The 14,530-nt window shown below is 32.6% G+C and overlaps 1 protein-coding gene across 9 annotated transcripts in view; it reads left to right on the plus strand.

The window, feature by feature from the left end:
- The window catches only part of LOC124369922, a 180,448-nt gene that overhangs the window by 120,409 nt on the left and 45,509 nt on the right, over positions 1 to 14,530 (plus strand). For 7 of the 9 annotated variants that reach the window (XR_006923130.1, XM_046828109.1, XM_046828107.1 and 4 more), the window contains 4 exons: positions 472 to 578; positions 2,296 to 2,402; positions 3,230 to 3,336; positions 4,110 to 4,215. The gene's annotated coding sequence lies outside the window, so the exon portion shown is untranslated. Of the gene's footprint in view, positions 1 to 471; positions 579 to 1,369; positions 1,477 to 2,295; positions 2,403 to 3,229; positions 3,337 to 4,109; positions 4,216 to 14,530 lie in introns of all 9 variants that reach the window. The other 2 variants (XM_046828108.1, XM_046828112.1) reach the window with 1 other exon arrangement.

Consider the following 14,530-nt stretch of genomic DNA (forward strand, 5'->3'; position numbering starts at 1 on the left):
TATTTGGATTCGAACATTCACACTCTCTCGACTTGTTTTGTTTTCGTTATTTGTAAATTATTTTAACTCATCTATCCAAGATGGATCATTACTTAACACAGAAATTAGAAGACACGATCTTCTGTCTTCATCACATGAAATAGAATAACATTTGTTTCTTATATCCGAAGATTTATTTTAACTGTAGCAATTTTGATCATTTATAGTAATATAATTTCTTTAAAATGTGTGTGCTATATGGACGTTAAAGTGTTAGCATATAACTCAAATCTTCAATCTCTCATGTTCTACCATTGGTGCTAGTAAGGAGAATGCTATTAAATATAATATGCACGACCTTGAAACACACAGGCCAGAATATATTTATCAATGTTATGCACACGTAAAATAAAGTATATTCACTGTAACTTTGTTACTTTTTACATAGATTAAGGTTGACCTCGCACTAATAAAGTGTATATATGTTTCTAGCAACATCCTTTGCCATCTTCCAGCGAGCTATGAAAGTAGCAAGAAATATTCTGGAATGTTAGGCCAGCCACAGCATCATCTTCAAAGAACACTGTTACCTTATTATGGTAAGTTGTGCACAAATTTGGACCTGACCAGTCTCTCCCAATCCCTTTATTCTTATTACGACGGACAATAAGACTTGTTATCTAGAAAATTAATTATATGTTTAACTGTAGAGTTATCTACGTCCATATAATAGGCATATAATATCGTAGCTCAAAACTCAGATCCATGTTAAGAAAGTATCTATTGACCCAAACAGTTCATACAACTGTACTTCTTTACTTTTTACATATTTAAAACACAATTCGATAATATCCACAGGCTATGTGGGCCATGTGATTATCGTTCCTATGTTTTTTGGTTTAATAGTATTAATTGGTTTCGCAAATGCATACTCATTGCACTTGTTTTGTTTTCGTCATTTGTAAATTATTTTAACTCATCTATCCAAAATGAGTTATTCCTTAATACAGAAAGTAGACGATACAATCGTCTGCCTTCATCAAATAAAAGAAACTTTTTTTCTTGTATCAGAATATTTTTTTAACTGTAGCAATTTTGATCATTTATAGTAATAAATTTCTTTAAAATGTGTGTGGCATATGGACGTTAAAGTGTTAGCATATAACTCAAATCTTCAATATCTCACTTTGTACCATTAGTGCTGGTAAGGAATATGCTATTAATATTATGTATCGCTATGAAATAAAACCAGTATTCCCTGAAATACAGGTCTAAAATATATTTATCAATGTTATGCACACGTAAAATAGAGTTTATTCACTGTAACTTTGTTACTTTTTACATAGGTTAAGTAATACATCACACTAATAAACCGTCTATATTTTTCTAGCAACGCCCTTCGCCATCTTCCAGCGAGCTATGAAAGTAGCTAGAAATATTCTGGAATGTTAGGCCAGCCGCAGCATCATCTTCAAAGAATATTGATGCCTTGAGTTGGTAAGTTGCGCATAAATTTGGACCTGACTGATCTCTCCCCACACCCCATTTTTCTTGTCAACACAGACAATAAGCCTTCTTACCTAGCTAATTAATTAGTATGAGTCCAACTTCAGACTTACTCGCGTCAACGTATTAGGCTTATAGTATCATAGCTCATTACTCACATCTATATTCAGAAATTATTTATTCACCCAAATATTTCATTCAACTGTATTATTTTCTTTACCTTTTACATAATTAAAACACAATTCATTACTAAGCACAGGCTATACTGACCATGTCAGCAATCATTCTAATATTATTAATTGGTTTCAATAATATTAATTGGTTTTCAATAATGACACTCACTGGACTTGTTTTGTTTTCGTTATTTGTAAATTATTTTAACTCATCTATCCAAATTTTCAAAAACCTACTTAATACAGAAATTAGAAGATACGATCTTATATCAAATGGAAGAAGAGAAAACTTTTGTCTTTTGTTTCTTATATCCGAAGACTTATTTAACTGTAGCAATTTTGATCGTTTTATAGTAATATATTTATTTAAAGCGTGTGTACACATGGACGTTTAGGTTATTTCAAATAATGTGAATCTTCAATCTCTCATGTTGTACCATTAGTGCTGGTAAAGGATATACTGTTAAATATTATATATCGCTATGAAATAAAACCAGCACGACCTTGAAACACACAGGCTAGAATATATTTATCAATGCAATGCACACGTAAAATAGAGTCTATTCACTGTACCCTTGTTAGTTTTTACATAGATTAAGGTTTACCTCGCACTAATAAAGTATATATATGTTTCTAGCAACATCCTTTGCCATCTTCCAGCGTGCTATGAAAGTAGCAAGAGATATTCTGGAATGTTAGGCCAGCCACAGCATCACCTTCAAAGAACATTGATGCCTTGAGTTGGTAAGTTGCGCATAAATTTGGACCTGACTGATCTCTCCCCACACCCCATTTTTCTTGTCAACACAGACAATAAGCCTTCTTACCTAGCTAATTAATTAGTATGAGTCCAACTTCAGACTTACTCGCGTCAACGTATTAGGCTTATAGTATCATAGCTCATTACTCACATCTATATTCAGAAATTATTTATTCACCCAAATATTTCATTCAACTGTATTATTTTCTTTACCTTTTACATAATTAAAACACAATTCATTACTAAGCACAGGCTATACTGACCATGTCAGCAATCATTCTAATATTATTAATTGGTTTCAATAATATTAATTGGTTTTCAATAATGACACTCACTGGACTTGTTTTGTTTTCGTTATTTGTAAATTATTTTAACTCATCTATCCAAATTTTCAAAAACCTACTTAATACAGAAATTAGAAGATACGATCTTATATCAAATGGAAGAAGAGAAAACTTTTGTCTTTTGTTTCTTATATCCGAAGACTTATTTAACTGTAGCAATTTTGATCGTTTTATAGTAATATATTTATTTAAAGCGTGTGTACACATGGACGTTTAGGTGATTTCAAATAATGTGAATCTTCAATCTCTCATGTTGTACCATTAGTGCTGGTAAAGGATATGCTGTTAAATATTATATATCGCTATGAAATAAAAACCAGCACGACCTTGAAACACACAGGCTAGAATATATTTATCAATGCAATGCACACGTAAAATAGAGTTTATTCACTGTAACTTTGTTACTTTTTACATAGGTTAAGTAATACATCACACTAATAAACCGTCTATATTTTTCTAGCAACTAGCAACGCCCTTCGCCATCTTCCAGCGAGCTATGAAAGTAGCTAGAAATATTCTGGAATGTTAGGCCAGCCGCAGCATCATCTTCAAAGAATATTGTTGCCTTATTATGGTAAGTTGTGCACAAATTAGGACCTGACGGGTCTCTCCCCCATCCCTATATTCTTATCACCACGAATAACAAGACTTGTTATTTTGCTAATTAAGTATAAGTATAACTGAAGAGTTACGCCTGTCAACTTATAAGGCATATACTATCGTCACTCATTACTCATATCCATATTAAGAAATTATCAATTCAGCCAAACAATTATTGGAACTGTATTATGTTCTTTATTTTTCACATAATTAAAACACTACTCATTCCTATGACAAGTGTAAGCTTGCCATGTAAGCAATTATTCTAATATTTATTGTTTTTTTTTTTTTTAATATTAATTGGTTTCCAACATACACAATCAATGGATTTGTTTTCGTTATTTATAAATTATGTTAACTCATCTATCCAAAATGGATCATTACTTAATACAGAAATTAGAAGATACGATCCTCTGCCTTCATAAAATAAAAGAAGAGAATAACCTTTTGTTTCTTGTATCCGAAGAAAATGTATTTTAACTGTAGTAATTTTAATCGTTCTATAGAAATATATTTATTTAATGTGTGTGTCCACATGGACGTCAAAATGTTAGCATATAACTCAAATCTTCAATCTCTCTTGTTCTACAATTGGTGCTGATAAGGAGTATGCTAGTACTATTATGTATCGCTATGAAATAAAACCAGTACGACCAAAAACACAAATGTAGAATATATTTATCAATGTTATGTAACTTTGTTAATTTTTATATACATCACACTAATAAAGTATCTATATGTTTCTAGCGAATCCTTTGCCATCTTCCAGCGAGCTATGAAAGTAGCAAGAAATATTCTGGAATGTTAGGCCAGCCGCAGCATCATCTTCAAACGACACTGCTACCTCGTGTTGGTAAGTTGTGCACAATTTACATTCAGGATGATACAGCAGTTCCCTCTCTACTTCCTGTTTTTCAAGGTATCACACACGTTCAAGTTCAGCACAGACACACAATTGAGTAGTATGGTACCACCTTTGTATTTGAATGATTTACTAATCTATATATTTAATTCAGTATTTGAATCGTCTTTAGGAAATTTCTCTTGCTGTGAAGAAATAGGATAGCTGTACGAGTGGCAGGTGGTATGGTAATGAGTATTTCCTGGTCAGATTCATGGCAGGTGGTATGGTAGTGAGTATTTCCTTGGCCAGCTTGACTGCAGGTGGTATGGTAGCGAGTATTTCCTGGTCAGCTTGACTGCAGGTGGTATGGTAGTGAGTATTTCCTGGTCAGCTTGACGGCAGGTGGTATGGTAGTGAGTATTTCCTGGTCAGCTTGACGGCAGGTGGTATGGTAGTGAGTATTTCTTGGTCAGCTTGACTGCAGGTGGTATGGTAGCGAGTATATCCTGGTCAGCTTGACGGCAGGTGGTATGGTAGCGAGTATTTCCTGGTCAGCTTGACGGCAGGTGGTATGGTAGTGAGTATTTCTTGGTCAGCTTGACTTCAGGTGGTATGGTAGCGAGTATTTCCTGGTCAGCTTGACGGCAGGTGGTATGGTAGCGAGTATTTCCTGGTCAGCTTGACGGCAGGTGGTATGGTAGCGAGTATTTCCTGGTCAGCTTGACGGCAGGTGGTATGGTAGTGAGTATTTCTTGGTCAGCTTGACTTCAGGTGGTATGGTAGTGAGTATTTCCTGGTCAGCTTGACGGCAGGTTTTATGTTAGCGAGTATTCCGTAGTCAGCATCCGAACCGATTGTCCTCATGTATTCAGAAGTTATTTACATCGGTTTGCTGATTTTTAGACTATAATTGTATCATGCATTTTTATAACAGCTGATTGGATGATGTCATTCTTATTATCTGTTTTAGGGAAACAAGGGGAAAAGTATTTTCCAGACATTCAGTGATGTAAGAAATCAATAACACTATGTTACGGATTTCTGTAAAAATCCTTCATAATCCTTCATTTGTCAGTGAGACACTTTAAACAAAGAATTGACCCGTTATATAATACAGTATAGTTCATTTCACTCTCCCTGCTTGCAGCTAATGCTAAAGGGCAATAAATAAATATTATTATACGGTTTATATCAAATTTACTGGATTACATAAAAGATGATTTATCAGCATAACATCATCCAATCAAAAAATTATAGAGTGTAGTTTCTAAGTAAATCATCCTTTTGAAGTCGTATTAGCACTGATGTATTCTACTAATAAACGATATTAAATGAGGTAAATCTTACCTCATGATTACACTTCAACTTTTATAAACTTCCTACGTGACGCATCCTACTATATCGGTAAAAACAAGTGAAATAAATCAAGTTTGTTAAAAGTGCAAATTCATTGCTGTAAAGTTACATTAAGTTATGCTGATTGTTTTATAAATATTAAATGTATTCCAGACTTTTGCAGAACTCTGTATGTATGTATGTATATATATATATATATATATATATATATATATATATATATGTATATATATATATATATATATATATATATATATATATATATATATATATATATATATATTGGTAGTTCACGACTAACCTTTCTGTGAGGGTAGGATTGCCGATGGCTCAAAGAAGAACTTATTTTTCACTAGAATTTGGAATTGCATTACCGTTATCTTTGATTCCTGAGCCTAAGCTACACCTTCCCTCTGCTTCTCTATAACGTGTGGAAAAAGATAAAAGTTTTCTATTGTACGGCTTCAATGGTTTTTCAGCTTTTTCGTCGTCTGAAACATCGTGGAGGTAGTAAACCAGTTATTTTAAACTCTATCATACAACATTCGCGAGCATGACATCTTAACCTCTTCACGAATATATTCAATTATAAATTTAAACTCAACCGGGGAATAAGTTCGGGTCGTTTTACAATAAATTCAATGTATAATCGGGTACAACATTTTCCACTTAACGGACATTAAAACCCAAACTTTTCTCAGTAACGCCTAACACTAGCTTTAATGAAATCATGTTGATCCCTATGTAAGTACATGTTTACTTTTTAAGACTTTAAGTTCATATAGCAGAAAGAACTTGTTGTCTAATCTTTTAGGCTGTCAGCCCCCTAACTTTACATTTAAATTACACTAAAGTGCGACTTTTGGCAAGTAGTATAACGAAATTTTTTTTCAACGATGTTCAATTACAACCCATTGTGATCCAAATTAAAATTAGAAAACAGAATTTTAGAAATTTTGCTATTCAATGAAGTACAGTTCGCTATTTTACTTAGCAATGTTACAGCGCCAGAACACAAAGAAGGGAATCCAATGTTATGTATGGATCACACTGTTTTAGAGTCGGTTCGTTTGAGAATTATACACACACAGTAACTCGATCCTAGGCAAAGTTAATTCTAAAGCGATCTTCCTGTCATATCTAACTTTAAATAGTCAAGGTGATTTTAAAATTCAAGGAGTATGAAGATTTAACAGTTTTAAAACTAAGTATACATATTATTTTACCTTTTCACGCAATTCGAACATATAAGTTTGCTGAAAACAGAAGGTTGGTCTTTTTTATCCTTTTCTCAATTTTCATTAACAGTTAGTTATACCAAAGTATGCGATTATACAATGCTGTCAAGAGACTAAGTCCACGCTTTGGTTTTAAAAGAAAACATTATTAAAAAGCAAATTATCGCCCATCGACCACTACAATATAGAGAAGTCTCGTTTCCATCCCTAACCCTCTTGTTTTCCTCTCCACCCATCGTTACGTTTGCAACCTTTTGGTTTACAGTCCATATCTTTGTAAATTTTCATTGCAAAGATCTTTAAAGATTAATTTATCTAGTTGAATTCTCCAATAATAAGGTCATAATATTTATTTCACTAAACTCGATAGGTTGAAAGATAATAATCGGAACTTTTTTGTTTTCAAGTTTTGTTTTGCATGTGATATAAAATATAACATTTTTAGTTTATACAACTTGGCAAAGCTCTTTAATTAATATCTGTAGCACCTCTTCATAAATACCGGGACGTCTTCGTAAAAGCTGAAGAAGTCAATCATGGCAGTTTTACACACACACAGACAAACTTGTGAAAGAACATTACTGAACTGATTGCGAAATAACTAAGAGAAGATCGTCGTAAATACGAGTATCCCCTAAGAGCATAAACCTTTTCACAATTGCCAGCAATTAACATCTGCAGTTGTTTCGTAAACACAGGAAATAAGTGAATGAGCATAATAAAGAAACATTTTAAACTTGATTTCTTTCATGTTAAAGGCACTGTTTTTGTTCATGACGCCTAAACTAATGAAAGTACTTTTACAGTTTACATTGTTTATAATTCTTAATCAATCCTGTAAGTTAGTACTGTTAACCAATTTTAATAATAGAATTATTATAAAATATTGTGTTTGTTTGTGTAAAAGCTGACTCAGTATCACTCAGTAGGCTGACACAATTTCTCTTTTGTCTGTAGGCAGGATGAAAAAATGTCTTTTCTGTATGTCTGTCTTTCTGTCCATAGGACATCTAGAGAATGTAATGATTTGAAATTGTGAACGAAACCTTATTGAATCATTTTACACAACACTAATTATATAGTTTTTTAGCGGTGTGATCACTAGATTTGTTACATTGATTTGTCCATAGGACATCTAGAGATTGTAATGATTTGAAATTGTGAACGAAACCTTATTGAATCATTTTACACAACACTAATTATATAGTTTTTTAGCGGTATGATCACTAGATTTGTTACATTGATCTGTCCATAGGACATCTAGAGATTGTAATGATTTGAAATTGTGAACGAAACCTTATTGAATCATTTTACACAACACTAATTATATAGTTTTTTAGCGGTATGATCACTAGATTTGTTACATTGATCTGTCCATAGGACATCTAGAGAATGTAATGATTTGAAATTGTGAACGAAACCTTATTGAATCATTTTACACAACACTAATTATATAGTTTTTTAGCGGTATGATCACTAGATTTGTTACATTGATCTGTCCATAGGACATCTAGAGAATGTAATGATTTGAAATTGTGAACGAAACCTTATTGAATCATTTTACACAACACTAATTATATAGTTTTTTAGCGGTATGATCACTAGATTTGTTACATTGATCTGTCCATAGGACATCTAGAGATTGTAATGATTTGAAATTGTGAACGAAACCTTATTGAATCATTTTACACAACACTAATTATATAGTTTTTTAGCGGTATGATCACTAGATGTGTTACATTGATCTGTCCATAGGACATCTAGAGATTGTAATGATTTGAAATTGTGAACGAAACCTTATTGAATCATTTTACACAACACTAATTATATAGTTTTTTAGCGGTATGATCACTAGATGTGTTACATTGATCTGTCCATAGGACATCTAGAGATTGTAATGATTTGAAATTGTGAACGAAACCTTATTGAATCATTTTACACAACACTAATTATATAGTTTTTTAGCGGTATGATCACTAGATGTGTTACATTGATCTGTCCATAGGACATCTAGAGAATGTAATGATTTGAAATTGTGAACGAAACCTTATTGAATCATTTTACACAACACTAATTATATAGTTTTTTAGCGGTATGATCACTAGATGTGTTACATTGATCTGTCCATAGGACATCTAGAGATTGTAATGATTTGAAATTGTGAACGAAACCTTATTGAATCATTTTACACAACACTAATTATATAGTTTTTTAGCGGTATGATCACTAGATGTGTTACATTGATCTGTCCATAGGACATCTAGAGATTGTAATGATTTGAAATTGTGAACGAAACCTTATTGAATCATTTTACACAACACTAATTATATAGTTTTTTAGCGGTATGATCACTAGATGTGTTACATTGATCTGTCCATAGGACATCTAGAGATTGTAATGATTTGAAATTGTGAACGAAACCTTATTGAATCATTTTACACAACACTAATTATATAGTTTTTTAGCGGTATGATCACTAGATGTGTTACATTGATCTGTCCATAGGACATCTAGAGATTGTAATGATTTGAAATTGTGAACGAAACCTTATTGAATCATTTTACACAACACTAATTATATAGTTTTTTAGCGGTATGATCACTAGATGTGTTACATTGATCTGTCCATAGGACATCTAGAGATTGTAATGATTTGAAATTGTGAACGAAACCTTATTGAATCATTTTACACAACACTAATTATATAGTTTTTTAGCGGTATGATCACTAGATGTGTTACATTGATCTGTCCATAGGACATCTAGAGATTGTAATGATTTGAAATTGTGAACGAAACCTTATTGAATCATTTTACACAACACTAATTATATAGTTTTTTAGCGGTATGATCACTAGATGTGTTACATTGATCTGTCCATAGGACATCTAGAGATTGTAATGATTTGAAATTGTGAACGAAACCTTATTGAATCATTTTACACAACACTAATTATATAGTTTTTTAGCGGTATGATCACTAGATGTGTTACATTGATCTGTCCATAGGACATCTAGAGATTGTAATGATTTGAAATTGTGAACGAAACCTTATTGAATCATTTTACACAACACTAATTATATAGTTTTTTAGCGGTATGATCACTAGATGTGTTACATTGATCTGTCCATAGGACATCTAGAGATTGTAATGATTTGAAATTGTGAACGAAACCTTATTGAATCATTTTACACAACACTAATTATATAGTTTTTTAGCGGTATGATCACTAGATGTGTTACATTGATCTGTCCATAGGACATCTAGAGATTGTAATGATTTGAAATTGTGAACGAAACCTTATTGAATCATTTTACACAACACTAATTATATAGTTTTTTAGCGGTATGATCACTAGATGTGTTACATTGATCTGTCCATAGGACATCTAGAGATTGTAATGATTTGAAATTGTGAACGAAACCTTATTGAATCATTTTACACAACACTAATTATATAGTTTTTTTAGCGGTATGATCACTAGATGTGTTACATTGATCTGTCCATAGGACATCTAGAGATTGTAATGATTTGAAATTGTGAACGAAACCTTATTGAATCATTTTACACAACACTAATTATATAGTTTTTTAGCGGTATGATCACTAGATTTGTTACATTGATCTGTCCATAGGAGAATGTAATGATTTGAAATTGTGAACGAAACCTTATTGAATCATTTTCCACAACACTAATTATATAGTTTTTTAGCGGTATGATCACTAGATGTGTTACATTGATCTGTCCATAGGACATCTAGAGATTGTAATGATTTGAAATTGTGAACGAAACCTTATTGAATCATTTTACACAACGCTAATTATATAGTTTTTTAGCGGTATGATCACTAGATGTGTTACATTGATCTGTCCATAGGACATCTAGAGATTGTAATGATTTGAAATTGTGAACGAAACCTTATTGAATCATTTTACACAACACTAATTATATAGTTTTTTAGCGGTATGATCACTAGATGTGTTACATTGATCTGTCCATAGGACATCTAGAGATTGTAATGATTTGAAATTGTGAACGAAACCGTATTGAATCATTTTACACAACACTAATTATATAGTTTTTTAGCGGTATGATCACTAGATGTGTTACATTGATCTGTCCATAGGACATCTAGAGATTGTAATGATTTGAAATTGTGAACGAAACCTTATTGAATCATTTTACACAACACTAATTATATAGTTTTTTAGCGGTATGATCACTAGATGTGTTACATTGATCTGTCCATAGGACATCTAGAGATTGTAATGATTTGAAATTGTGAACGAAACCGTATTGAATCATTTTACACAACACTAATTATATAGTTTTTTAGCGGTATGATCACTAGATGTGTTACATTGATCTGTCCATAGGACATCTAGAGATTGTAATGATTTGAAATTGTGAACGAAACCGTATTGAATCATTTTACACAACACTAATTATATAGTTTTTTAGCGGTATGATCACTAGATGTGTTACATTGATCTGTCCATAGGACATCTAGAGATTGTAATGATTTGAAATTGTGAACGAAACCGTATTGAATCATTTTACACAACACTAATTATATAGTTTTTTAGCGGTGTGATCACTAGATGTGTTACATTGATCTGTCCATAGGACATCTAGAGATTGTAATGATTTGAAATTGTGAACGAAACCTTATTGAATCATTTTACACAAAACTAATTATATAGTTTTTTAGCGGTATGATCACTAGATGTGTTACATTGATCTGTCCATAGGACATCTAGAGATTGTAATGATTTGAAATTGTGAACGAAACCTTATTGAATCATTTTACACAACACTAATTATATAGTTTTTTAGCGGTATGATCACTAGATGTGTTACATTGATCTGTCCATAGGACATCTAGAGATTGTAATGATTTGAAATTGTGAACGAAACCTTATTGAATCATTTTACACAACACTAATTATATAGTTTTTTAGCGGTATGATCACTAGATGTGTTACATTGATCTGTCCATAGGACATCTAGAGATTGTAATGATTTGAAATTGTGAACGAAACCTTATTGAATCATTTTACACAACACTAATTATATAGTTTTTTAGCGGTATGATCACTAGATGTGTTACATTGAAAGATGTAAAGTTTAAATTGGAGTGGCTCCCAAGCAATGTCGTAGCCAGTGGGAGGATATTGGGATGACGAAAGAAATTTTTATAGAAAATTAATTAATAAAACAATAAAAGTTCACCCGGCCTTTTGGCCTCATCTTTATGATCTTATAAATAAAAACTAATCACTACATTAGTTGCTAATCTCGAAAACGAATGGGCCAATGCGGCTAATTCTATTTTTACACTAATCGTAGGAGTCCGATAAAGCTTTTATGGAGATAAAAATCGGAAAGTTTTCCTGGAATATTTTAGAATTTGTAGAAATGATTATAATGTTTACAAAACATAACCCAAATTTTACTGACAGCTGTTGACACTATCATCTGCAGTTTACCAAAGAGGCCACTAAAGTTTTAAATTTTATAAAATACAAAGTACACTGAGTTTGATCAGTAGTATTACGTAGGTTGCAAACACAAAGTCACCATCTAATTTGTACTACTTACTTCATCAGTGACTAATTTGAACCATTGGAATGATACTTAAACGTTATTTTAAAAGCCACCTTAATGAACAAGGCTGTGAATTTTTGCACGTAAAGGACTTGGAACTAATGGGTTCCTTTGACATAGTGTATGATATTTTTACTATGGCTTTAGGGAAAACAGGGGAATGGATGCAAATATGACCAGTAATATGGTAGACCGGAAATAGACGTTTTTTATGTAAGTTAGTTTCCAAAACCTATATGTGTGTATATTTTATTGGTGGGTGTAACAACGCAAAGTCACCTGTGGAATCGTAAATAAATTAGAGATGTGAATTTAAATAGCATATGTTTTTTGACAGAAGTAGGGCTTGAAAACTAACAATGTACACGTATACTCTTATACTTTCCTTGTTAGGATAACAAGGCAAATACAACTGTGCCAACGTGTTAGGCTGTATGAGCATTGGGAATAGACACTTTTAGATTGCTCGTTGATATAAAGGCCGAGGACGTAGGGCTTCTCATTTCTTCGTACGTATATGCAGTGTCAACAACAAGGCAAACTCAACTTGAACACTAAAGATACCTTGGACCGGAAGTAGACGCCTTTCACCGAAGTAGGTTTCTGAGACTTTGTTTTTATATACTACTTGACCGGGTTATTAGGGTAGGCACTCAACTGTGGCACCAGAAATGTAATTTAATCGAACTAAAAATGTATGATTCGACTCGCGCAAAACCCGGAAATGAGGCAGTAAAAATTTTATTTCACCCTTGAATCTCTTAACCTCGGGCACTGATACAATAAGTACCAGATATTTGCATACGTTCGTTCGACAAATGCATAGGATTTCATCAAACACTATTTCATTTAGAAGGACGCACTTAGAACTTATGTGTGATGCCGCGGGTAACTGCTAGTAACAAATATGATAATAATTATTAAATACTTCTGGATTATTCAAAAGCTGATTTAGAAGCAGGATTAAAGGGAAATTTTAAATTACTTGAGTTGAGTGGTGGAAAAGGGCGGTAAATTTAGGGCTTGCCCCCCCCCTAAAAATTGTGTAGCTGCAGCTCTGGCTGTAAACCAAACGCGACCTGGAGGGGTGAACAAGGGGGATAGGGGTGGAGCTTTTTATCCAGACACTTATTTACATGGTTGTAAAAATGTTCCGTTAATAATTTAGTTTGTGAAGAACGCATTGGCTGGACTGTGAGTCATTATCGCAGAAATGCTGGCGCCAGCATGCGTCAGTGTCCTTATCGCTAACTGATGGATGATTTTCTTTCGGTGTGCTGTTTGTAACCTATCTGATATGTACCAACTACCTGATAATCTGTGACTCACCCACCTTCACCTTCACTACGGTTCGTGTTAGTTTTGATGTAAATAATTGTGTAATATTGGCAATAAACTTGTAAAACGAAATCGGCTCGTGTAAATTTTACACATACACCTCTTATAGCCATATGTACATAAATGCTTGCAGGCAACACTGTGGCTACAATACCTATATGCAATGTCTACACAAATATGTTTTTAATATGTCTAAGTAAGATTTGAAGGATTTACCGAAAAATCGTTAGATATTTTAATATGCTTCTGTTTAAACCTGTTTTTTGCCAGGTTTTTTGATAAACTAATTGTAATCTCATAGAGGTATATAGTCTTACAGAGTATAGGGTGTATATACAACTTGAAAGAGGGAAAAGTATAAATTACCAGATCAGTCGTAACCCATACAGAACCAAATTGTAACACATAAAATATATTCATTCTTATGAATCGTCATTAATAATAAAACTGGGATAAAGTGAACTATCCATGGTTATACTAAACGAGTAACGGATATAGTGAAACCAAAATTAGATATATTACTAACTCGGATTTATGAATTGTTATTTCATTTCAGTTATTATAGCTCTAGAGTACTCATTACCCTTGATATGATCTTTTCATTGTTCACTTCCCTACTTTTTTGTTCGGTAGGATAACGTCCAGTTGTATATTCTTATCGAATTTTAAACAAACATGTGCCTGTGAAAGTTGTGCTCCCATCACTAAATATTTCCAAAATTCAAAAACTTGCTCTAGCTGCTATGCTAAATCTAAAATTGTTATCTTTAGCTGTCAAACAAAATCCA

This window comes from Homalodisca vitripennis, chromosome X (assembly GCF_021130785.1).
Source record: "Homalodisca vitripennis isolate AUS2020 chromosome X, UT_GWSS_2.1, whole genome shotgun sequence".
Classification (NCBI taxonomy): Eukaryota; Metazoa; Arthropoda; class Insecta; order Hemiptera; family Cicadellidae; genus Homalodisca; species Homalodisca vitripennis.